Source organism: Halictus rubicundus, chromosome 7 (assembly GCF_050948215.1).
Source record: "Halictus rubicundus isolate RS-2024b chromosome 7, iyHalRubi1_principal, whole genome shotgun sequence".
Classification (NCBI taxonomy): domain Eukaryota; kingdom Metazoa; phylum Arthropoda; class Insecta; order Hymenoptera; family Halictidae; genus Halictus; species Halictus rubicundus.
Genome location: NC_135155.1, coordinates 10,857,986 through 10,884,560, shown reverse-complemented (window position 1 = coordinate 10,884,560; position 26,575 = coordinate 10,857,986). Strand labels below are relative to the sequence as shown.

The 26,575-nt window shown below is 41.2% G+C and overlaps 1 long non-coding RNA gene across 1 annotated transcript in view; it reads left to right on the top strand.

Annotated features, from left to right (window-relative positions):
• LOC143355388 (uncharacterized) overlaps positions 1–23,920 on the top strand; it is a 56,460-nt gene extending 32,540 nt beyond the window's left edge. Inside the window, exon 3 of the long non-coding RNA XR_013082497.1 lies at positions 23,840–23,920. This is a non-coding gene — a long non-coding RNA (uncharacterized LOC143355388). The remainder of the gene's footprint in view (positions 1–23,839) is intronic.
• Positions 23,921–26,575: the final 2,655 nt, after the last annotated feature.

Genomic DNA, 26,575 nt, shown 5'->3' with positions numbered 1-26,575 from the left:
GTTCAAATACTTTTTGGATCGACTGTAAGAGGTGTGCTCGAAGACCGACGGGTTTTTTTGTCATACTTAGACCACCCGGAATACATCTGTTCGAGAAACGTCGGGATAATCTCGGCAGAAATTGAAACGGAAAAGGAGGGTACTTTGAATCACCGGTAACGAGGATTCTGGAAACGCGGGCACGACGGGCCCCCTCGTGTGGGCCTTAGATACCGTCGGCTTAAGCAGCTCGCCTCTCCGCTTTTTTGTCATTAATGTTAATTGTTTCCGTTACCGGCTAAGGAATTGAAAGTAATTAGGCCCGTCGGTTAATAACGAGTTCTGCATTATAGACAACGCGTGGAAACTAATGGAGTTATTTGGATTTTTAATAATCCGTCACTACCGGGATTATGAGCAGCCGGGAATTGGCTGGGAGGCCGCCTCGCCAGAAAGAGAAAGCCCGATGGTATTAAACAAGTTACTTTTCCGTTTTTATCGTTAATCTTAATGGGGGGCCCCCCTCTTCCTTCGGGGTGGAATTTAAATGAACTCACGGGCTTTGCTTAGGTGGCCAGTTGTAAATTAGAACCCGCGGAATAATAGACGCGTGCGCGTACCTTTCGTATATCATGCATACAATGTGCATAATTACGTGTGCAACGCTCGTAACAAATTTTACTGCCGGGCGAAAAAATTGCTGCCGTTATCAGTCCGTTCCGTAAGCACATACCGTAAAAACTAATCCGGTCGTTTGTCTTCCTATAATTGCTGATACAATCGCAGAATTCTGTTTCTCAAGCCTGCAGAAGATGTTCTGTTTCCCAACAAACGGAAGCTACAGTTGTGTCTTGATCTGAGCCGAACGGAGCTACACGATCTTAGTCAATTCGCCTATCCCCTCCACTAGCTGCCTCGGTCGCACTGTAATGTTCGATGCGGTTAAAAGAAAATAGGAGCCCTACACGATCTATGTCACAACAGGGACCCGACGATTGAGCTTAGGTCAAAACTGTACTGTAGATACAAATTTGCTTCTACTCTTTATAATCCGATCAAATTGAAACGGCATTTTTAGTTTCTACTGACACTTTCACTGACCTACATTTTATTTCCTCATTTTTATTATTAATGCATGAAATCTGTAGTTTATTACCACTCTCTAAAATCTGACTTTTCAATGCTATTTCTAGATTCTTGTGATGTTTTCACTCATTTGCATTTACTGTCTAGAAATTAAACTCCAGACTTGAATTATTTCTTCACGTGCAAACTGTAAATATACCTTAAAATTATTAATAGAAATTAAATCGAAAATAGAATATGAACATTTACCTTGTCCTTCAATCTGATTGCATGTGATCGCTTAATGCAATGTAATAACACAGCGTAAACGAAACGGCAATTACGAGAAAGGAAGTGATATCATCGATAATTATTTTCATTGGATCACGACGAGAGGGATGCATACGTTTATAATTGATTGTATATCGACAACTGGACGACATTTACCGCCATTAGGGAATTTGTCAATGACAATTCCAATCGACGGGCCAGCTTGTTATTTGGCCAATAGCTTCCAGCTATTTAATCTCGTCGTCAATTTGTTTGCGTTTAATCGACGTTTATGAAATCATCCGGTATACAATAGCCATTAATTATCCGTCGATGACCGGTGATTCTATGCGGGTTCATCATTCCATTGCGGAATATTCGTGTCAATATTTATCGGTTTTTAATTGACAGCGAGTCCGCTTGGCTCGCCCAACGATTCTGCTCCCGCGATCCGTATCACGGACGACGGTTCTGCTGTGTAATCCGAATTCCGAATGCAAATGGTCGGCCTTAACGATTTTGATTGAGTGCTCGGTAGCGGTGTGTATGGTAATCTGCCGTTACAGATGCTATGCTGTGCTCTGAACCAATCGATAAATCCAACTCTCGACTGACTCGGTCTCGCGATTTACACACGGCACGTTATTGTCGTCTAACCCATTTTCGGAAAAGATTAACGGGGATCTTCTGGTCTAACGCGTCATGTTACAGACTTTGTTCGGAAATTTTTTAAAGAACCCGGACGCCTGTTTTGTGTAGACGCTTTGCAGTGGGTTCAAAAAGTACTTGAACATTAAATTTCCCATTCCCGAAAAATTGTCGATATTTGTGCCGTGATAATTTCGTTAACAAAAATAGTAAAGCAATATGATTAGGCTCATTTTAAAGATTGAAGTTTCTACTTTTGCCATCCATCCATCATTTTATTTTTAAGTCAAAATACTTAACATTGTAGGAGCTATAATTCTTTAAAGAAAGGCACACAAAAAATGCCTTGTTGGCTGATACTTTAATCAGTATTTTTCACTTTGAAATTATTCATATTACACAATAAACATTCCTTGTGTAATCACAGTTAAAGGCACTAATTAAGTGGTGCATTTTGCTCATTAAAACTTGCTACTTTACGCAGCGAATACTTGATTAAATATTTACAACATAACTTGATTGATTATGGTATATCTTTGTTCTGAACATTACTTACAAACACGTACTGATCATCGAAACACTCGATTCAACTGTTATTTTCTTTATCCCATCATCTGATGATCTGCTATACCAACCTGCAAATAAAATTATTTATTTACTGCAACGTGCAAGAATAACAATTTTAATGCACAATATTCTGTCATTTAGAAACTATTATAATGGAGCTCTTGATGCATAAACAAGACAATAGAATCTGCGCTCCAAAAATTGTACAGTAATTCATAAATATACAAAGAAATGTATTAAAGTTTGCACTAAATTCACAAATTCGTGGAAATTCATTTTACAACCGAAAATAAGATATACTATTTTAATACTGACTGTAAAGAGAAACAATTAATTCTCCACAAACAATATACAATGTAGCCATGAATGCCTACATTTACAAAAAGGAAAGTGAAATCATTATAGATTCATTCGTCAAGTATTTCTCAGCATTATTAAATCACAGAACAATGTACGGAGCGTTCTTTATTTCGGTCTAGTCAAACGGAGATGCTATTTTACGATTCATTTGCGCTCATCAACTGTGCAATTTGATCGCAATCGCGTTACGGAAGCGTAGGATGACCTCGCGACCTTCCATTGTAAGGAAAATTTCACCAAAAACGAGGAAGAAAGTCCTGGGGAACAGGTGAGAGCGTAGAACGACTTTAAAACTGTCGGCTGAAGGTAGGAAATGCATTGAGCAAGAGTGATGGAGGCATTGCACCTCGGGTGCAACAATAACAACGGCTATAACGGCGGTGCAGAGACGGACAGGAGCCGCTTACTCGTATAATCCAAGCATTACACGTTTGTGTTGCGGAGTTGCGTTGCCCGTGTACCAAAAATCACCGGGTACCGTAACTGTTATAAATAGACTGCGGATGTTCATGCAAAATAAACATTTTCCATCCACGTTGCAACGAACGGATGTTACACAGAAGATTTCCTTCCTATTTTTCTCTCTTAAGTCCTTCCAACGTTTCTACTATTTTGTGTTTTATTCGCTTTTGTCACAAATGCATCAAATCCACAATGTATGTATATAACAAAAATGAAACAAATCATAGGATAAGAATTATTTTCCGGATTAAAATATTTTTGATTACAAAGTGAGAAATGCAAGTGTCCGGAAAAGTTTTTTCGTTACCCATACCCAGTATTAACAAAAGACTGCGGATTTTATGCATTTATTATATAAGAAATAAGTAGAGGAAACACAATATTTTTATGTTATTGTGAACCTATTAGACCTATTAGGAAAGGAAATTAATTTCTATTTTACTCCAGTCTGCACATTTTTATTTTGCAGTCCAGTGATGAATATTTTTTACTTGTTATTCAGTAGCTTGTGCACAGCTGAGTATATTTTGTGCTCGTGCAATCGTTTCGTTCCGTGTGCATATTACAAAATTTAATTGAATAATCTGGCGAATATTGAACACGTTATGCATACAAGCATGGAGTCACCGAAATTTTTAAAATAATTATTTCCGGTCGCTGTATGTGACCTCTGCGGGATTGTAAGTCGGTGCCAAAGGTGTAGCCCGGAACACCGGCTTGAAACCTGGCACGTCGTAAACCGTATAACCACGCAGAACATCGGTCGTACGGGGACGCCGGTATCAGGATCATTTTGCAAAAGCCAATAACTCATCGCAGCGAAAGCGTCGTATAAATCCCGCGGGAGCGCCCACAATCACTTTCACAGCGCTTCGCCGTTTTCATCCGGAGCGTGCACCGATGATGAAAGCGCCGAGTTTGATAACTTTTGCATACTTCGATCCGATGATCATCCCGGAGAATTCATTGCTTAGAAAGCAGCCGTCATTGCGACCGTTCGATTACTCGGGCACGGGGATCATCCCGACAAATTAATTATTTGGAAAGTCCGCGTACCGAGAATGATTATCTGAAAGTCTGCACACCAAAAATGGTCATTCGAAAGTTTCGATTACTTTAAATTAAGGATCACTTGAGAGATTCGATTATTTTAACGGGGAGATCGTTTGGAAATGTCCAATTATTTAGAAAAGAGGGCAATTCAAAATGTATGGTCACTTATAGGACACTTATATGATAGGTCACTTGTAGGATAGATAGAAAGTCCACTTGGAACATCTGCATTCGAATGGACTGCATACTTGAAAAGAAGGCTGATTGAAGTTTTGATAATTTAAAGATCATTGGAGAAATTCAATTATTAAGGAAAAGAATAATTCGAAAGATATAGTCACTTAGATACAAGGACCATTTGAAACGTTTGTATGCTTGGAAGTGAGAGCCATTTGAATGGACTGCATACTTGAAAAGAAGGCTGATTGAAGTTTTGATAATTTAAAGATCATTGGAGAAATTCAATTATTAAGGAAAAGAATAATTCGAAAGATATAGTCACTTAGATACAAGGACCATTTGAAACGTTTGTATGCATGGAAGTAAGAGCCATTTGAATGGACTGCATACTTGAAAAGAAGGCTGATTGAAGTTTTGATAATTTAAAGATCATTGGAGAAATTCAATTATTAAGGAAAAATAATAATTCTAAAGATATAGCCACTTAGGTACAAGGACCATTTGAAACATTTGCATGCTTGGAAGTGACAGCCATTCGAATGGACTGCATACTTGGTAATTGAGAGGTTTGAGGAGAACAATGGAAACGTTTGACGGTGAATTTGTATTTTAATAGTGTCCACCATTTTCTGATTTTTGATAGGTTTTTGATGAAAGTTTTGACGTCGTCGGAGAGGTGGATTGCTCGACGTGTGCGAAGAATTTTCAGAAATTCCACACGGAATAATGGAACTTTCTATTATTGCGAACAGCATTGCGAAATTGTGTTTGCTATACATCTCGTTAGGAAGTACAATTACTGCACGATACTGCGCTACGGTGTATCGTGACTTTTTGTACGCGATTGAAACGGTACCAGTTTCTTTCCCACGTGAATGGTTCATTTCAATACAGTGTAGCAGTTTCAGCAAAAAGTTCCGCGCAATTAACATCCAAAGAAAACAATGCTTGCGAAGTGTGCGTTTTGCATGCGCGAAGTGAGGAACACACGATGCTGAAGTTTCGTCGTACTGACTAAAACTAAAACCAATTCGACAATTACAAGTAGAATCTTTACAATAAAATATAGTGTAAATATGTTTACGAAACATTGTCAACAACTTATCGAACATTAACCGGTTCGAAGCGCAGTCCAGTTGAAAGTCAAGTTCTGCACAGTGTCATTTTTTAAGTGGCCACGTGTATAAATTATACGTGTTTATGCAAATATACATTTTTATAGACTGATTTACGGAGATGGGGATCGAAGAAAAACTTGTTTACTTCGTTGGCAACAGATTCAATGAACGCAAAAACCTCATTAAGCTTACTTAACCACTTTATTATGCCAAATTTTATAAAATAGCGGACACCATAAACGCAGTGCGCGGATTATCGATTTATCTTTATTACCTGCCTCTAATATTACTTTACATGTCTAATCACCCGACATCGACGATGAGAAAAGTCTGTTCATGAGTTTCCTACGTGAAATAACTCTACGTAAAATGTCCAAGTTAAGTTATGACTGTCATCATAATCCTGCGGTTGCTGCCGAGTGAAGTTAATTGCACGAACAGGAAATATACAGTGGCTGATGAAAATAAGAGACCACATCTTTTATATTTCTGCCCTTCCAAGAATAATAAAAACCAACCATCTCTAATTCGAGTGTAATTTAAACTATTCTTTATTACCACTAATGTTGGTACTACAGAAAATAATAATCTTGTACAGATTAACAAACAAAAATTATTTCATCCTTTTTGTTACCTGCAGAAATAGTCTGTTATGAATTATTATTATCCTACGCAATTAAGAATTTGTTTCTTCTTCATCGTTCTTGAGAACAAACAGGTGAAAATGCTCTCTTAGTTTACTGTGCCATTTTTGTGACACAAGAAGAATACTTTTTGTCGTTGTTGTTACTTGAAGAAGCGCACTGTTACGAAGTAAATTCAACAATATAAAATAAAGAATAATTTCAATCATACGCTGTTAAGAATTTGTTACTTCTTCATTATTCTTGAGAACGAACAGGTGACAGACAAACAGTGCTCTCTTAGCTTAGCGTGCCATTTTTGTCACACAAGAAGAATGCTTTTGTCGCTGTTGTTACTTGAAGAAGTGCACTGTTACGAAGCAAAATCAACAATACTAAATAAAGAATAATTTAAAATATTCAATTAAGAAATGGTTACTTTGTCATTGTTCTTGAGGACAAACAGAGTGCTCTTAGTTCAGTGAGCCATTTTAGCCAGCCAAGAAAAACAATTTCGTCGTTGTCGTTGCCTATAGTACTGCATTGTTACGATGAAAAATAAATTAAAGAATAGTGCGAATATAAAATGAAGAATAGTTTGAAATGCGATTTAGAATTTGTTACTTTTTTCGTTGTTCCTTGAGGCAAAAAGGTGAAAGACAAACAGCCACCGTAATTCAAATTGATCAACAAGTGTCTATTATCAGAGTCTCGTGTGTGCCTCCATCGATCCGCGTTCCTATCCACTGAAACCGAACACGGCCATATATATTTGACACCTGTAGGCGTTCGGTGCCGTGGCGTAACCTATAAATACGGAACCCATTCGATCCCACGAAAGAGCGCAATGGCACGAACGAACGACCTCGTTGTCGTCTGTCGTATACGGTCACGATCGCACGAAAAGACCATCCTTTAAAGGTCGAGTGGGCGACGACGGTACCTCGGAGACACCCAGGACCGCCAGATCCATTAAACACATTAAACATACTATTTAAAACATTCCAACCCTTCGCGCACGACGCGACGATTTTTCAAAACCTTTTCCTTCGAGAACTAGAGTTGTAGGACGCGTAGTCCTGATGTCCTCGTTCGTCCTCAAGCGATCAAAGACACATAGCAGACTGGAAATACGAAACAATTTGAACACGTTTCGCGCCATGTGGGTCGCATACGCCCCACGCTAAACTTTCTGTCCAGACTATAAGGAATTTTCCATATTAGGTGGCAGAGAACCTGTTAAACAACGACAATTTACTAGGATATGAATTTTTCGCTTTGTTCTGTACTGTATCTTAAACCCTACAGTTCCTTCTTGATAATTATTACTTTTACTGTGTATTACGTGTACAGTGTATTCAAAATAAAAAATATTTGCATCGATTGCGAGACACAGGAGCGAAATAAAAATTTCTTCCTTCTTCTAATTATTTTATCAAGTTAAAAATAATACGCTGGCGCCCTTGACACTGAACCTACCCAGCATTAATAGTGTCTGGTAAATATTGCCTTATAAAAATGGCAACCCTAAATTTATTGAGATTGTCTGTAATATAATAAATGCTTGGACGAGGAAATTTGTTCCACTATTTTCCGTAAATTAATTTCTATAGTTTCAATAATTGTAAAATACGAAACCGGTCATTTTGACCGTGCTAGGTTTAGTGCTAAATCTTTTTATTATGTCCACTGCTTTAAATTGTGCTTACCCATTTTTGTCATAAATGCATAAAATCCGCAGTCTAAGCAAAGTAATCGAAAATTGATCCGGCACTGGTTGACAGTAAAATTCTTATTACTGTGAATTTTTATTTCCCCATGCTGAATTTATCTTTAGCATCATTATCATTATTTTATAAAACACGTCAATAAAATGGAAAGAGCGAAAAGGGGATGTTTCTAACAGAAACGTCTAAGGCATGCATCATGGTGTGTTCCTGTAGACACTCTGGAAATGCGGTTAGGGATAGACTTTTTACACATCGGCGACTATGCAGGGAGTGATGGCAACGCGGGTAGGACCGGCCTTGGTCCAATGACCTCGCGATCAGCCAAAGTGTCCTGTCCTTTTACCGACGTAACCGACGGAGGTGGAACACCGTGGTCCGGAGGTCGACGAACCTAATCGCTCGCTCCTCTCTCGGTTCGCGTCATCACGAAAACCGGCGGGTATTTAACGCAGCTCGTTACACTCGACGGCATTAACCTGTTCGCCAGGAAGACGAGCTCACTCGTCACTGGTGCCTCGGCTTCACCTTTCAGTGACATTTCACTTCCTTATTTCCTAAGTTAATTGATTCCCATACGTTTAACTGCGTTCTGCTATCTGTAATGGCGTGGCTCTCGAGTCTTTCACGCGTTTATGGCGACAGAAGTCGCGTTCAGTTACTTACCCGTCAACCGTGGACGCAGTTGATATTTAATTATCAGCGCGTGAATCTTTACGCATTTGCGGAATCTGCGTATCTTCAAAATACAAGAAAATGTTAATGTTAACACATCATCTATTGTTTCATAATTTGCGAAAAATTACGGCCGATCGATTTCATCGACAAATCAGTCTCTCTAGCGTAATCTAAAATTTGGGATGATTATGCGAGAAAAGATTTGCAAGCCTCCTTTCGGTACAGCAGAATTATTAAAAATCCTATTAACAGATTTCCGGGAGAGAAAGTGTTAATCATACTGCAAATTAATTGTCGTAACGAACATTTTCGATGACGTTTTTCTCTTATGCGGTAAGTAGAATTGGTCAGTCATGGTCAGACTTTTCGGTACACCCTGTATGTAGAATTCTAGAATCGTTGGATTCTGATCGAGAGATTACTGTGAGATGAGATTACCCTCGTCCACTTATAAATTATTCTATTTCGTACATTAACATCGACGATAATACCAACGATTACTGTATAATAATATTATCGAGATTAGGTTTAATGCCTTGGATTTCAACGTCTTCTGCACAGACTCTACCGTGTCCAGACAGGGTGGATTTACTGACAGGACTGTACTAATTGAATAAAGAGATAAACCTGGTAAAAAAAAACTGATCAGCAGTACTTGATTATGCTGCCGTAACGAACAGTGAAATGTGTTAAAGCCAGGCTGTCTCGGTTCGCGTCCAGGAGCGCAGCGGTCGGTGTATTAATAACAACAACCTGAGAACACTATAAAACCGCATATCGACTTCGACGTTCGAGAACAGTTTCCAGAATCATCATCCCGCACTTACAGCCCGGCTAGTGATCGTTTTCGGATTTCACCCGGTCTATATTCATTCGTTTCCGATGCGCGCCGCGACAGAGTCGTCGTATCGTACTGTAATAACCTAATTAATGCCATCATGTAGATAAAGTTGACTCGTCCGAAGCGTTATAGGGCTCGTTATCTGAAACACACGTTTACCAGAGTTACCTAGGGCGATGCAACGTGGCCGGTGCACGGCTACATTCTATGTATGTACCTGTAGCGTATCCTCCCCCTGGCCCTTCCCCCCTAGTCCCCCGATCGCCCCCACCTAAATGACTTCCTGCAGTATTAATTGTAGCGCGAGCCTCTAAGAGACCACCATGCCCGTGAGAACGCAAGTTCCGCATGTAAAATCCCGGCACGGCACGCGGCGCGGCGGTGGGGATTTATCCGTGATCAACGATCGGAGAGCCAGCCCCGGCTTTGGTCCGCTTGGGCGTGCCCCGGACTCTCTCAGGACTGCACGTCTTTCTCCGCGGGGGACGATGTTCCCGAACTGATACCTTTTGAGGGACTCGGACTACGAGACGAATAAATATCGCGGCGCCGTTAACCCTGGACACGAAGAGAACAGACTCCTCCGGACCGTCGCGTCGTGCCGGTTCAACGGTTCCTGGGAACAAGGGCGTTCCTAGTAAAGTTCTGTTTTCAGATACGCTAAAGTAGCCTAATACGAGGCCGACTTAAGGGGGCCGGCAGGCATTTGGCCTTGACTGTCACGATATGTTACGCTATGCCTTTTTTTCTAGACATTTTACGTCTTAAATAAGTAAGTAATCAATTAAAAATGCATACCACCGTGTTTGTACATGTCTTTGCTATGCCTGTATAGAGCCCTTTTTTCGATACGAACACTAAATCTCGCGAAATTAAGAGAATCTCTCAGCGGCAGCCATCTTGTGACGTCATACTTGCTTCAGAATTCGAATTTTCTGCCGAATATTACAAATTACTCCACGATGAGGTAGAAATTCGCAATTTGGGATCTATACAGACATAGATTGGATTTTTAGGAAACACAATTGACCACTTCTAAACTGCTCATTGCAATATTGAAGCGATAGTTTGAAAAGGTTTTGACCCATGCATACGTATATGGATTTCAAACCCTGCCGGCCCCCTTAAGAGCCAAGGGTAGTCACGTGACTGTTGCAGAGCCAACAGGTCGGTAACCGCTGTATAATTTCCGTTCACAGCCCTCAGCCACTGACTCGAGATCCGTCTTGGTCTTGATCCGACGGGTCTTAAGTCTGTGACTAAATTAAATTTTGTATCATCGATATTATGAATTCTGACGCCAGAAACGTGCTTCGAGTTTTTGGCTTTATTCCGCGGAGAATCAAGACAACATACAGCTGAATTTGTAGCTGGAGATATTTTCTAGCGCGCTCTACTCTCGATTTTATCCAGAAAACTCAACCAATGGCAGAAAATGCTTGGATTCCACGGCATACACATCGTCAATTTTTGGCCTACTTCTAACGCTTATATTACCAAATATCTGCCTAATCCCGTCAGCTCATGATCAGCGCGTGCTAGATTGATCCTTCCTCTTTCAAACGAGCCCTTTCCCAGTGAAAAATATTCTCATATAAGGACGAAAAGTTGAGGTACGTAAAACCGTTTCTCGCCTATTTTTGTCGGTAACGTGGTCACTCTACCTTATCGCGAATCTACGGAGTCTTGGCTCTGAAAAATAAAATTGTAAATCGTTTTAACACTAGATTCACGGAAACGGAAACAGATTACGGAACAGAAAATTATTAATTCTTACATTGTATGGCCTATAGTTATTCGCATTAATATTCGGTCACAGCGCCATTTCTGTATTTGTTGCTGCGCATAAAATGACGTGATTGAAGTATCACGTTCCTTAATTAATCCTTATTGTGTAAAAAAATGAGCCGAATCTTGTTGACAGAAAATACAGAAACAATTTATTTTTAACAATAACATTAGATTGTACAACACAGTTTGAACAAAAAGTTGCCACGTTCTCACGTCACAATACTAATCGGACATTTCGTTAAAAATTCATATTTTCAAACAATAATAAAAATTATAACACAAACATAAGTTACGTTACAAGTCTTACATTGAACAGAAACTAACCAGAACTTAATTTTATTAATTTATGTTTAAACATACATGTTCTCTTTATAAACTCGGTTCGTACGAGATTATATTGACAATTTGCTTCTTATTGTTCCTCGATGTCGTTTTGCAATTCTCGAAGGCCTGTTTGAAAACGGCTTATACCTGAAAATGAGTCAATTTTCGTAATCTCCTTGATTCAGGCGATAAAAACCGCTTCGGTTAAATGATTCACACAAAATGCTCAGTGTGTTTGCGGAGCAGTATATTCTGTCATTATGGAATCTTAAAGAAAGATCGGATTGCTGTGCTGAGCTCTACCGTACTCCGACACAGTAATTACCACGGCATTAGTTTCGCACTTTTTGCACCTATTAAGGTCACTCCGAGATGCCTTCGCGGAATCGATAAAAGATCTCATCGTGCACCGGCAGTGACAAAGGACAGTTCAGGGAAGCGGCTCTCAGGGAAAATTACTAACGGTGCAACGGCGGAGTGTGCTCGGCATTGTTTCGCCGCAGAAACTCTCCTCGTTCTCTCCGAACGCGAAAACAAAAATTCTGACATTATGACCAACTTACAGATTTCCTCGTTTCCCGCCATCTTATCCCTACTCGGAAACCGCTTACTCCTCTTAGTCACTATCTACGAACCACTAATTAATCCAACTACAAAAATCCGACCTTAAATATACGCTTCGCTGCATCATACTGTGGTAACATCAAACTTTATTACACTCAAAGTACGTATTCCCTCATTATTTTTAAATTCAAAAGCAGACTCTTTAAAAGCAGATTCTTTAAAAATTTAAGTTTAAGGCACACTCGCCTCTCGGATAAGTTAACATTTTTTTCATTTTGTCCATATTCGATTGATTATTAGAAGAGAAAAATCTGCACTGAAATGATTTCTAATTTTTTATATTGTACATTAAAATTAATCGCGTAATATTCGAGATGTTAAAAGACACGGAGATTACTATTGTCACTAGTCGTGTAAAGTCTTGATCTAAGCCGAGCGGAGCTACACGATCTTAGTCAGTTCGCCTACCCCCTCCACTGGGAGGGATACACGCCCTGTCCTTTTCTACGTTTGGCGCGGTCGACGCGGTCACAAGAAAATAGTAACCCTACACGATCTATGTCACAACACGGACCCGAGGATTGGGCTTAGATCAAGACTTTACTGCGACAAAGTTTTTCTCGAGTAAATCACAGGCTATTCACTCGATCGGTGTCAACATTAGGTTTACGCATCACTAAAAGTAACTATTTTACATTACTTTATAACAAGAATATATCTATCTAAATTTTTAGCGACTTTTTTTAATAATACAGAAAACCCAAAGGAATAAATTTGCTGAATAATTCCTCGTGGGTGCATATTTACCAAAAATATTAGGACCCGTAAACCTAGTGTTAATTATCAACCATGATTTACCATATCGCGACGAATTTATGTTCACAATCGATGAAATCGTCTCTTGCGGTACAATCGCGGCTATATCGACAGACACTGCAAGACCGATCTATAATTAATTACGACAAAAAAGCTGGCATCGCGACGGAAGTTGCTGCAATAAGCGTGGCACGCGATTGTCGTTGTTAATGATGTACGGAAGCGAGACGCGTCCGACTGTTTGCAATCACGACGTTAATACGTTTTTCAACGTGACTGCGACGTTATACTTTGTTACAGTAATTAGCGATCCGCGCCATCGACGCGGAAACGAGCAACGTTGTCGTCGGATAATTTCATTGTGCGGCTGGGTTGTTAATCCTGGAAGCGAATGTTTCCAGTGAAGGGCAAATTGGATGCGTGCTTCGGTTGGAAGGTGATCGCAATCGCTATGAATGAAGAAATTATTGCACCCCTGGCTACGCGCGGCTGCAAAGAAAAATTGTTTCCCGAATTACAAATATTTAATATTAACCACTGTTTGGATACCCAATTCTTGCTATACAATGCATTCCAATTGTTTCGTTTCAATTATAAATCTCTTCATGGAACATGTTCAAAGTGAATTTGCAAGGTACATGGATTGTACAAGAATTAACATTATTAAAATTATAGATGGCCGACGGGAAACAAATTTAACTTTCGCAGAATAATTATTTCGTGTTTAAACGAAACAGTAAGATGAATTTTCATCGAATGAAATTTTGTATCCATGAATTGTATATATTCGACGATTAAACAGTTTAACAAGCCTTCTAAAAGACTTTTGTCCTCTTTAAAGGCGAAGTTATTTTATTCAAAATAACAAAAATTTCTAGACATTTTCAAAAGGCAGATAGTAAAGATAATGTGTCATTGTAAACACCTGATTTTCTTGAGATGTTAGAACAAGATGTCAATTGATAGGTATAATATTAAAACCGACTATTTATAACAGTCAAAATGAATACTTAATAAATTTCATTTCCTGAATATTTAGAATAAAAATTTAAACGTCTTGGCCGCGTAGGTATAATCCTAATGCCTACTAATACATAGAAAATATTACATTTACAATTTTTGAAATAATAATATTAAATTGTTAGTCCAATAAAGACCCAGGAGCATGACCAGTTGTATTACCAATGAAGAGGTTAATAGGCCCATATGCTTTCTTTAGAAAAAGAATACCTCTCCGTAAAAATGCGATTTGCAGTTTCGGGGGTTCGAAAGGTGAACCGTGAGGGGACGAAGACAATGATGAGCTCGGAGGTTCGATGAACGGGAGCTCTCGTCGCGCGATTTGTATGGATTTTAGCTAGGATGTAGCAGGGAGCAGCGTGGCATACTCGCGTTCGCGTCGGAGCAACTGAAATCGGAACTTCCTCGAACACCTGTACACACGGTGTGCAGGATCGGCGGTCGCAAAAATGGTTGCGCGCATCCTAGCCGCCTGCGCGCGAAACCTAAAAGGAAACGAGGCATTCCGACTACCCCGCGGGTCGTCCTGTGAAAACATCTCGTGAACGTTCCGAATAAATCCCCGTTGTCGGCAAAAGGTGTGCACCTTCGTGGTGTACACAGCGTGCCGCATGGTACCCGGAAGAGAACCGTTTCATCCTCCGATAATTTCGCGATCGACGCGGTTTCACGCGTGCTTCGTCACGCGGTCACGCGTATCGCAGGTGGCCGGCGAACGTCCGCGCGCGGCAGGTTTATGTAGAACGTATGCGAGTCCCAGCAGGTTGTTTCGCTTTTGAAAGCAGCGCTCGTGGAACGGTCCCGGTCGCATCTTCCGGGTGTCTGATTGCGATTAAGTGTCTTCCTATCCGCCGGTTTTTTCTCACCGGGCCCGCTACCGTGGCTGCCGTGGGTTTCCTCGGACGCGGAGAAGATGTTCCAGAGATTTAGAGGACGCGGCCGCTGATTTATGCTGAAGAGTGCAGGGTGTCTCGAGCGTTGTTCGGTGCAGCAACTACCGTTGCGCTGCACAGTGCTCCCAAATCGTGGCCGAAACCTCAAAAATTAATTCGATCATTCGAGTCCGTTCTTTGATTAGCTACTCGGATAATCACTCCATGGAAGAACCGAGATACGATGATCTCATTTTCATGGTCATTAAATCGTCCCTAGAGAAATGTACAGTAAACTCAAGACCTAAGCCCAATCTTAGTGCGGTGACATAGATCGTGTAGGGCTACTGTTTTCTATTTTACTGACCTGTCGTGGGGTATGCCCGCCCAGTGGAGGGGATGGTCGAACTGACTAAGATCGTGTAGCTCCGTTCAGCTTAGATCAAGACTTTACTGTATAATTATATATGAAATATTAATTGAAACCTGCAATTTCATACTTTACTTTCGTCTTCAGAGTGGTGTCCCCGCACATATAATTATCTAAAATGGCTGATATTTTGGATTTTGATGCTTCGAAGGGCCATCAATTGATGTATACAAGAATTTTCACAAAATACGAAACTTCGAAAATTGACTTTTTGCCATTAAAAACGACCACTGTGGTGAACAAACGAGCAAGATGGCGGGCTTGTGAAACGCACAGTCGAAGATGTATAAATTTCGGTGGGTCCCGATTGTTACGTGATCGCCAATACTCGTAAAATTATGCTTTCTTATTAACACGTCAATTGCCCGGGAGAAAGTTGTAGTCGAGAAAGCGGTTATTTCGGTTTGATGCTGAAACAGACGTTTTGCGAGCGTTTGCTGTCACAGCTGTGACGTAACCATCAGGTTAATCGTACAAATCGGTTTATTACCGATGACCGACAGCGAGCAAGTAAATCCCATGTCTCGTTCCAATTACCCGTATGATGGATCAACGAGGTTAATCATCCCGTAAACTCTTGATATTTTAAAAGATCAGAGACCGATCGATAGACACTTATCCCTGTCAAGTCGAGTCGGTAAAATATCAGTTTGTTTGATGACATTTTTACGGGCCAGTTATCCTGCGCCGATATACGCACGCTCACCAATTTCACTGACTGTTACATCGAGAGGTGTTATAAACGAACGATAGTAAACTCGCTATCGAAACTGGTTTGATTAGTGAAAACAGTTCTTACGGTGACTAGTCGGTATAGCTTTCTTTACGTTTTGCAATTTATCGCGGGTGAAATGTTAGCCGATGTTTATCTCGAATGCCGTTTCGGTCACTGGCAATACGAGTAAATTAATCGTTGTCGATTTTGAATAATAATAATAGTCCGTCTTCGTGACCCGTACAAAATTGTAAAAGTAAAAGGAGCAGTATTTATGCTTATATGTTAGATATCGAAAAGAAGTATTGTTCTTTCATATATTTTATATTTCTCACAAAAAGATTTATTAACTAATCCTGCATTAATCCTCTCATTTTTCGAATAAAATTTCCTACAATTAAACAATTAAACAATTAAACAAAATTAAACAATTAATTTCCTACAAAAAAAAAATCAAAACAATTCTGTAACATTTACACCAAATGATATTGTTGAGAGAATGGATGTAACCGTCTAACCCTTTGACTGTTTGAAGCCAGTATGAAAATGATACTTATTGTATTAGATGTATGCAAAAGTTTTAATCTTTTCTAAAAATTTTCTTTTATTTATACACGACATACGAGGTATGCTACCAGTCGATAACGAAGATGTTTATTTAAACAAATCCATCGCAACCAAATTATTGCAAAAGAAAGACGGAAGATTGTAATTATTATAATTATAAGTCATTATGCCTGAACGATTGAAAATGGCGAAAATGTATGCATACACTTGATACATACTAGAGCCATCGTTTAATAAATTTTCGGTGGAAATTGTTACAAACGACATTCCCATGCCACATTTTTCTCATTGTTTGTTACTAGTTGAAGCATTTTCAATTATAGGACATTTGTTGGTAGCGTCCTGTTCTTTTGTCGAGCACGAGAGGATCAACTGACTTTTGTGGAGCGCGCTCCAGCCAAAGACGATTTCAATCAACCGAACTCGGCCCGATACCGAGTTGCAGAATTTCAGTGTCCCTTTCGCGTGATCGTGCCGGTATCGATCGGATCGTTACGTAACCCTTGACGGTCCTGGTACAACGATTCGAAGCTCCGGCGCCCGTTCGAGAATACAGCTTTCTCTCCGTGTGAAATTATTGCTCGCAGCGGTTTAACGAGATCGGCTCGAGTTGTTTTTGACTATCGAATAGACGAGGTGCGGCGATACTGTTCGCGCAAATATTTGCGATCACTATATCTCGCGGAGATAAATCGAAAATGCACTTTGCAGTTTTGTCTGTGAAACTTTGTCTACCAGCGAATCTTATTCACCGGTTCCTCGGGCCGCTCTGTATCGAAAGCAAATAGAAATCACTGTGAGAAAAAGTAACCCAAATTACTCCGGCTCTTGTTGGAAAATCAATAATTTTTTATTGGAAAATATTCCATCTGAGGACTGTGTCTCAATATGCACTGCATCTAATGAGACAACCTATATCCACTTGGATCGCGGGAGGTTAGCAAAACGGGTCCTAGCAACGGTGTCCCCTCTCCTCTTATTAATTCGACTTCGAGGGAAAAATGTTCATAGATCCTAGAGACTATTTCAAACATCCTGTAGGAGTAGATAAACAATAATAGTACTAAAATCAACCTCAGATGACTCAGATTGCGACTCCATTCACCTGGTTGGCGGGAGGTTAGCGAAACTATCCTAGCAACGGTGTCCACACTACTTTTATTAATTCTGTTCCTAGACAGCCGGATCTAGAGAGTCGTTGGATTCCGATGGGAAAAATGTTCATAGATCCTAGAGACTATGCCTACTGAATCATCCTGTAGGAGTAGATAAATAATAATGGAACTAAAATCAATCTCAGATGACTCAGATTGCGACTCCATTCACCTGGTTGGCGGGAGGTTAGCCAAACTGTCCTAGCAACGGTGTCCCCTCTCCTCTTATCATTTCTGTCCCTAGATAGCCGGATCTAGAGAGTCCTTGGACTTTGAGGGAAAATGTTCACAGATCCTAGAGACTAATGAAACATCCTGCAGGAGTAGATAAATAATAATAGTACTAAAATCAATCTCAGATGACTCAGATTACGACACCATTCACCTGGTTGGCGGGAGGTTAGCGAAACTGTCCTAGCAACGGTGTCCCCACTCTTATTAATTCTGTCCCTAGATAGCCGGATCTAGAGAGTCCTTGGACTTTGAGGGAAAAATGTTCACAGATCCTAGAGACTAATGAAACATCTTGTAGGAGTAGATAAACAATAATAGTGCTCAAATCGTCCTCAGACGATTCAGATTGCGAATCCATTCACCTGGTTGGCGGGAGGTTAGCGAAACTGTCCTAGCAACGGTGTCCCCTCTCCTCTTATTAATTCTGTTCCTAGATAGCCGGATCTAGAGAGTCGGGCTGCGCGGGAAAAATGTTCATAAATCCTAGACACTATACGTAATGTGCCTAATGGATAAGACGGGCCCGTGGGCCCTTCCCTGTCCCAGTGGACGGTCGCGATCGCCATCTGGTATTTGCCTTCCCTACCACATTCCAGTCTGGATATATCCAATGGTCACGAGTGCGTCGGCCCTACCTCCAACACGTAGGAAGAATCCTTTCCGGGGCCGTGGTCCCGGAAATCGAGAGGATCGCGCCAGCACGAGGCGTGGCCATTAATTCCATCGAATCCCGGTATAAGTAAGATTAAAACCGTGGCCGGCGTGCGGTACGTATCCGCGACCGGCACCGCACGTACCTATCCCAGAGCACGGACCGTTTCTTCGTTCTGGTCTTTTTGCGAGCGGGTAACCAAGCGCCAATACATCCACCGAGCCGTTGCGAAACACAGGCGAAGGAGTCCCGCGAGTCGAAACGATCGGTATTAATCGCGACGAGCCTATCCCGGCCGCGTTTAAATTAACCGCCTGTGTCCACGGGACGCAGATGTATCGCCGGCCGATCGCGGAATTAGAGAAAGAATGGTAATAAAGATAACAAACGCGCAGCATGGGGCGCGAGAAACGCGCCGGAACGTTTTGCGCGTCGAACAGGGCCTTCCAAGCAACAGTCGCGACCGACCTCACTGTCGAAGCGCGTCCCCTTATCTAATCGAATCGATTAAATCGATATACAGTTAATTCTCGATATATGTCAACAACACGGGTCTTGCCAGCGTCGCGTGTTGTCCAGGAGACATACCCGAACCGTGTTATTGGTCCAAGGCCTCCCGAGCTTCGTGGCCCCTCAGGGAGTATACCCCGCGGTAGAGGGGATAATTCCGCGACATTTGTCATCCAGGCCTTGGCGACATATGTAGAGCTGTGCGAGAACCCGAAACTATCGGGGTCGAGTTCTCGAAAGTATAAGTGTACGAGAACTTGGAAAAACTTTTATTTGTTGAATATTAAACATTTTCCGAGGGTCACCGAAATTTTTGGATTCTCGCACGCCTCCAGAGGCAAGCAACTAATTAAAGTTGCGCGGCCGTACAAGAGGAATACACGGGAAGAGACACGAGGGGACACACGCCGATCACCGTAGCCATGAATCGTGCACGGTGTCGGCGCCATGAGCGCGAGCAGGATCGCGTCCTTGCGTCTGGCCAGCGAGCCGAGTGATTAGGGAAAGAAGCGTGTACGAAACGTTCGTTAACCGCGCGGTAGCCGAGGCAGCGGCGCAATTAAGCAAATGTGCCACGAGTACGATGGCACTTAATTAATTAGGCACCTCGGGTAATTAACGGATAAACGTTCGGCAAGGGTGTAGATCGGGTTGCCCGCGGCGGAAACGACATTCCGAGGACGTGCACACGTGACACGTCCGCGCCGCGCGCATTATATGACGCAGGAATGCCAGGTGTCTTCCGCGTAATCATTTCCACACAATGACGTGGAGAGCGAGCGCAGGTGCGCGCGTTTTGCCCGGCCGTCGCGAAGGCTGTCGCGCCGGAGCGAAACCGTGATTGCGCCCGGTGATTAGATCGAGTACGATCCGGGGATCGATAGCGATCGAGGGATTGCCGGTGAATTCTTCTGGGAAAGTTCGGCGCCTGTGGGAAAGCGAGATCATTTTATCCGGCGAACGCGAGGAGTCACGATCCTCCGCCGGGTCCACCGTGGATACGATTCAGCCGATAAGTCTTCTGTATTGTCCTTTTATCGGCATACCCATTGTACCTCGCTAGATTTCATAACTTTTCCAACATTTTTCCCGCGGTAGCTCAAAGTGTCTCGACGACGGCTCAACTGGTGCGCGACCGTGTCCTAGCAAGAGCATTTTCACACATTGTTATATTCGCAGTTGAGGTCCCAGGACTCTGTAACTCGTTCGCGATCTTGTTACCTGTGTAAGGGCAATTAACGAGTGGAATTGAAATCAAAGTGAATTAGATACAGCCTTTTGCAAACACTTTCAATTTAGAGTGATGTTCAACAAAATTCGTGCCAGAACACAATTCTCCAAATTCTGGGAAAATAATTCAACTAAAACAACTTCCGATCCGAATATACTGTCCGTTCCAAAGTGTTTACGTTCTCAGACTACAGGAGGGACACATGACGTCACGTTTCGAGAATTGTCCCACCAACGTACCAATAGTGGGGGTAACTGGCGTCAGGATCCGCACTGTAGAACCGTGATAGGATCCCCACCCTCAGCGACGTCATTATCTTTGAGATAGACTACACTATAGCTTTGTGACGTCACTCCGGTTCTGACTATAGCATTTCCCCCACATCTATCTCTCGAGATCCTTAATCTGACTTCCTATACCGACTCGGGACATAAAAATAACGTGCTAGGAAAATATTTTCTATATTTTTCCGAAAGAGACAAAGCAACTGGTAGCCTAAATTCAAAGATGCTTGAAGATGCATCCTTGGAAAGTTGGATCGGCGCTTATGGTAAATCACACGGCTTGCCGGAGAGAGAGAAACGACTCGCGGGGTAAACTTTCACCCTTCGGCTCGTAGTAGTCGTGTCTTTGCCGTGTGTACACACCACAATGGTTAACCTATGACTTTGCACTGCGGAATCTTCTTCCCCCTTTCTCCCTTTCTCTCTACGACCTCGCGTGTATACTTGACCCGGTGCCAGACTCCTTAACCAAACATGCATAACCGCTTATCAATTATATCCTCTGCCAGGAGACACGCCGTCCTCGAAAAACAAAACAACATTGTGCCCCTTGTGTAACGGATCTCGCGATGACATTTAGACTCCGGATCTTTATGCAAAACGACCCGACGTCGAAATTTTTATTGTCGTCGAATCGATTACGAAACCATTTTACGTTGAAATATTTCCTCAGCTTCCGAAAATTTTGAATTGATGGGTCGTAATATTAATGCTTTCGGTTATGCTCGGTATTTCTCTTTATTTATTAATGTAGTACACATTTATATTTAATCAATTGTATCATTCCTGAGGGAAAGTGGACTCTTTTCCATTGCATTTGTACATTTGCAATAAGTCATAACTAAATCGTTAAAATTAGAACATATTTATGTTTACAACTGAATCTATTGATATTACAATCCTATACGTACTTTAACACTTATAAGTGGACTGCGAATCTTTGTGCAAAGAAAAATGTTGTGCTTCAAACTACATAATTCTGTAAGCTACCAAATAGAAATTAATTTGTTTTCAAGAATACATTTATTATGTTGCAAATAATATACCACTCTTCTCAAATTCTTTCAGTCTTTCTACATTTAATAATTGCATTTCCTAATTAATGTAATGATGCATGAAAGACCAAATATATGCACAAAGAATATATTAATATAATTTACGATGGAAATCGAATTTTATCTGAGTTTTTTTTTAATTTGTCTAAAAAAATGTGAAATTGCAGGATATTTTGCACTCTAGTAGCAAGATATGTTGAATAAAAAATTGTCCAACGTGCGGTTCTTGTGCAACTTTAGCAGCGCAACGTTTCAAAATATAATTTATGCTAATTAGTAAATCAGCAAGATAGTAATGAAATAAGTTCAGTATCATTATATTCAATTTAAACGTTCCGGACAATATATTCAATATAGGCATTATAAACTTATAACTTTATGTTCACATGTTCGCAAAGATTCGAGCTGTAGTTATTAAAATATGTAAATTTATTGCATCCACCATAACCGGAATCCACCTCCGAAATGTCACGTGTTTTATGCGTAACAGTTAATATATTAATATTTTGCATTTTCGGTTATCCAGCAGGCTCGGGTTCTATTTCACGAATTCGCAGGCGGCCATGCAAGGCCGCCGAGTCATTTATTTCCAATAATCTGTCACATTACTCATGCTTAAATGGCAACCAATTTTTCCCCAAAAAACGCTCACCTTTTGCGGAATTCTCTCTTTCCTTTACGAGAGACAACTCGCGTCAATGGCTTCTATCTAGTTAACAATCTGAAAAAATACGACCTTCAGGAATTTTTTCTGAGAAATAGAATTTTATTTTAGAACGAGCATCCAATTAAAAATTGCCTCCATAAGACAACCCATAACAAATTTTTTCAGTAAAATCTTGATAAATGTCTCCGTAGCAGCCTCCTTTCCAGAAGTTGCTTTGCTTGGAGCTGAATCATCAGAAATAAAAACTCACTAATTTTTTTAACCATTTTTTACGAATGGCCTTTTTTTAGTGGTTTAATGTATGACAATGCATAATATTGATCCAGCACTAAAAAATCGTGCTCACTGAATAGCGCAGCGCCTTCTGGGAAGAAAATTATTATTCCGACATTTAGTACAGTCTGTAGCAAAAAAGTTGGTATATATATACTTTGAAATGAAATACTGGTTTAAAAAAAAAATACATAAATTTTGTTCAGTAAAGATTTCTGGGATCACATTTTTCTCAGACTAACCAGTCATGACTCCTTAATCGGCGGCAGTTGGAATCGCATGGGTGAGTCATCGACTACCAGTTGCATTTTGTTGATCATTTTTTAACGGTATTCGAGTTCTTATTAAAGATACGCGCGATGGCAAGCAGTCGTTGCTGAAAGAATGTTAAACATTTTCGAGTTCTTTCGCCAGAAGCGCCGTTCGCGCCACAAAATGGCAAAAGATCGCGCGATAAAATGGCGCGTATTTCACACGATCGCGGCGTCGTCGGAGCTTTAAATGACCGTTAACGATCGAAGGAAATTAGGAAGTTTTTCCCAACGATCGGTTGCAAATTCAAATCGAGGCTCGCTCGAACTTCGCGCGCAGATTATCTTCGCGACGGCGGCCCCGATCCTTGACCTATGCAAAACCATACGAAAGCACCGGCGTTTCTGCAGCTTTAGAAAACGACAGCGCCGCGTGCGCGCAGTTTACTTTTCTCTGAAAGGCCGACCTTCAACCTTCTCCGCGCGAAGTAACTTGCATGCGAGATTGCAGCAATGTCGTTCCACCTGAACGACCCGTCGTGTTAGGCGGCGCATAATGATGACTCCTCTGACGCTATAAATTTTCTTCTTTCCTTCCTGATCGCTACCCGCCAGGTTGCTACGTGAACCGTACCCGAACATCCGCAGATCGACGGCCGATTTTTCGCAACGCCTGCGCCCCTTCGATCCTCTGCGAGTACTGTAAATCGTCCGCCATTTAAATTGCCATGTTGCGGACACCCGGCCTTGCGAAATCGAAAGAAATTTTGAGCTCCGTGTACTCGTTTTTGTTATAAGTGCATAATTAAATTAAGGACCATAGTCATACTTTTTCTAAGGGTAATTCTTTTTTTTCAGACGTTCCAGTGAGCCGCAATCGTGCACGCCAGCAGATCAAAATTTTTTAAATGACTTCCATGAGGCTGCAAGAAAACCTGCATAAAACATTATTTACAAAATTATAGAAAAATTTGTTCTTTTATTTGAAGACTTGAGATATATGTCAATAAAATTGCGGACTCAAAAATTGTTTTTCCATTATTTTATCAGACCCATAAAAATTATTAAAATTTCCGACCCGAGTAAGTGTAATAGAGCCAAGACTATGTAGATTCGCGATAAGGTAGAGTGACCACGTTACCGACAAAAATAGGCGAAACATGGTTTAGAGTTTAGAGAATATTTTTCGCTGTTCTCTATTAATTGCAAGAAACAGGTGTTTAATAACGATTTATTTCGGTGCACTATGATTTTAATGGGAATATTTTCCAAAGAAATTTGAAGCAAATTTTGCGGATATTGTTGAGAGCAGTATTCTTCCGGCTTGAGAGTTCTTATGCTTATCGGGGAGGAAAAAAGTGAATGATCTTCGGTCCTCCACGCTGGTTAGGTTCAGCACAAAGCTGTTGAAACATCGTATCGTTACAACGTTTCACTTCGGCTTTTTTAACGCCATAAATTACTTCCTCTCGATCGTGTTTCTCTTCCCGGTCTTAGATCAGCGAACGTGAGGTATGTTAAAAGGTATCGAAACAAGAAAAGCACGGCTTTCTTCGAGCGTACCAACGGAACGCGGCGTGCAAATATTTGCGAACATCTTCATTTCCGGCTCTCCCCTCGACAAAGAAAGTTACGTTCACAATCGATTTATTTAAATAGTTCACCGCAGCTGACGGATAAAATACGGAGGACGCCGCGGGCTTATCCGACGTGGTCGCGCGTTTTTCTGTTCTTTGTCCCCGTCGTTCGCCTCACCGCAAAAAGTTATTAGGAACTGGTTTTAGAGTTTCCAGTTAAGTCATCAGTGTAACATTTTAGAGCCTTCAATGGCACCGATGGCGGCAGTCCTTCGGTAATCGGCGGCCATTTTATGTGTCTCTACGGGGCTCGAAGAATGTGCACGTTTTTTAATTGCTCTCCGGAATTGCTCCCACTTCATAATATGTTCATACACTGTTGTATATAAATAGATAGGTTCCGTTTATAATTTGGTAAACATTATGTTTCTATCAAATGGCTAGTTTTGTAAATCCCATTTTTATAAATACAATTATAAATACTCATAAAGTACTTAAAATTTTAATTTTAAAGTTCAACATTTATTTCGACTAATATTAATATCAGCTGCCAATACCAAGCACTTCTAGATATGTTTTGATTTTTCCGTACAAGTATTCGAGCACCGAATTACTCGAAAATCGCGAGGGAGAACTGAATCACTCCCGTCGCTAGTTCGATAATCCTGCGATCGGTTGCACAACGATTTTCGAGAAGCGTGTAAGGGTTAACAATTCGGATGAAATCATATTTATATCGGAGTAATAGCGTCTGGCCGGGGATCGAACACGAGCAATCGTATCACGACATAATTCAAGGAACCGACAGTCGACCGATCGTGCTGGAAATAAATCTATCCGGCGTGTATACGACGATTCGATCGTGCAAATCAGCGGCCGAAGGAACGCACGATCCGGGAATAAGTTATGCCTTTAATGTGTGCGTGACCGAGGAAAAGTGCTCGATTTGTTTTGACACCGAGACACCGGGTACAAGCCGCTCGTACAATATCGGCAACCTAGATTTCACGCCGCTTTTACGACACCCCGCGATAACTCACCGAGCCAGACGTCGCATATCGGTTTACGATATCCGGTAGCAGCGAATTCGTGTTCGAAAACTGTCGCTACAAATGTAACCGCTCCTTCGATTTCGCAGTTTTCTAGTTACGGCCCGAGAAATCGGTAATTCGTGTACCAACGATTTTTCGACGCCGCGCAAGCCGCTTATACCAACGTCGCTGCAGCACAGATTTCACCTAACCGATTATTGTTCGGCGAGCCGATTCGAGTATACGGTTCTACAATCCCCCGGACACCTATTACCCGCGCCGATTTGTCTGCAAAACTTTGCAAATTGAAATGGAAAATCCAGAAGGAATTTAACGGAAACGATTGCGGCCGATAGCTTCATATGCCGGGTGTCCTACTTCCTTTATTTGGCACAACTGCACTAACGCAGTTTATGTATACACAAATAACTGAACAAATAGCTGAAGAGATTAGAATCGGATGAGATTTGATTTCGCTCGCCAATCATTCAGGATAGTTTTGCCGTTTTATTCCTTTATTCGGCGATTATTCGCCAGGTTTAATCGTTTGTAGACCGGTTAAACAATTTCGATGACATTTCCAGCATGTATATAATTTACATGAATCAACAAAACAGATTTTTTGTGAGAAGCAATTTTTCCAAAAATTGAAGTCGTTTGGTCGATTTATAAACCAGTTATTCCGATTACCGTGTGTGCTATCAATACTGAGACTGACTGCAAGTAGAAGTGTGCCAGAACCCGAAAATTTTGGTTACCCGACCCGTTCCAGCCCGATACATTCAGGCTCTCGCACACATCCAGTAGTTAGTATCGCTGAAACGACTGCAGCGTTCCTTTTATTTCTGCGCGAACCCGATAGTTCGCTGGCAGAAGACTGGGCAAAGATTGCAGAAACTTGAGGAACACCTGCGACGCTAATTTCCAAGATGGCGGGCGGAGCGGTGAAAATCCCGCGGACTGTCCGAGTGATTAATCTCCGCGGT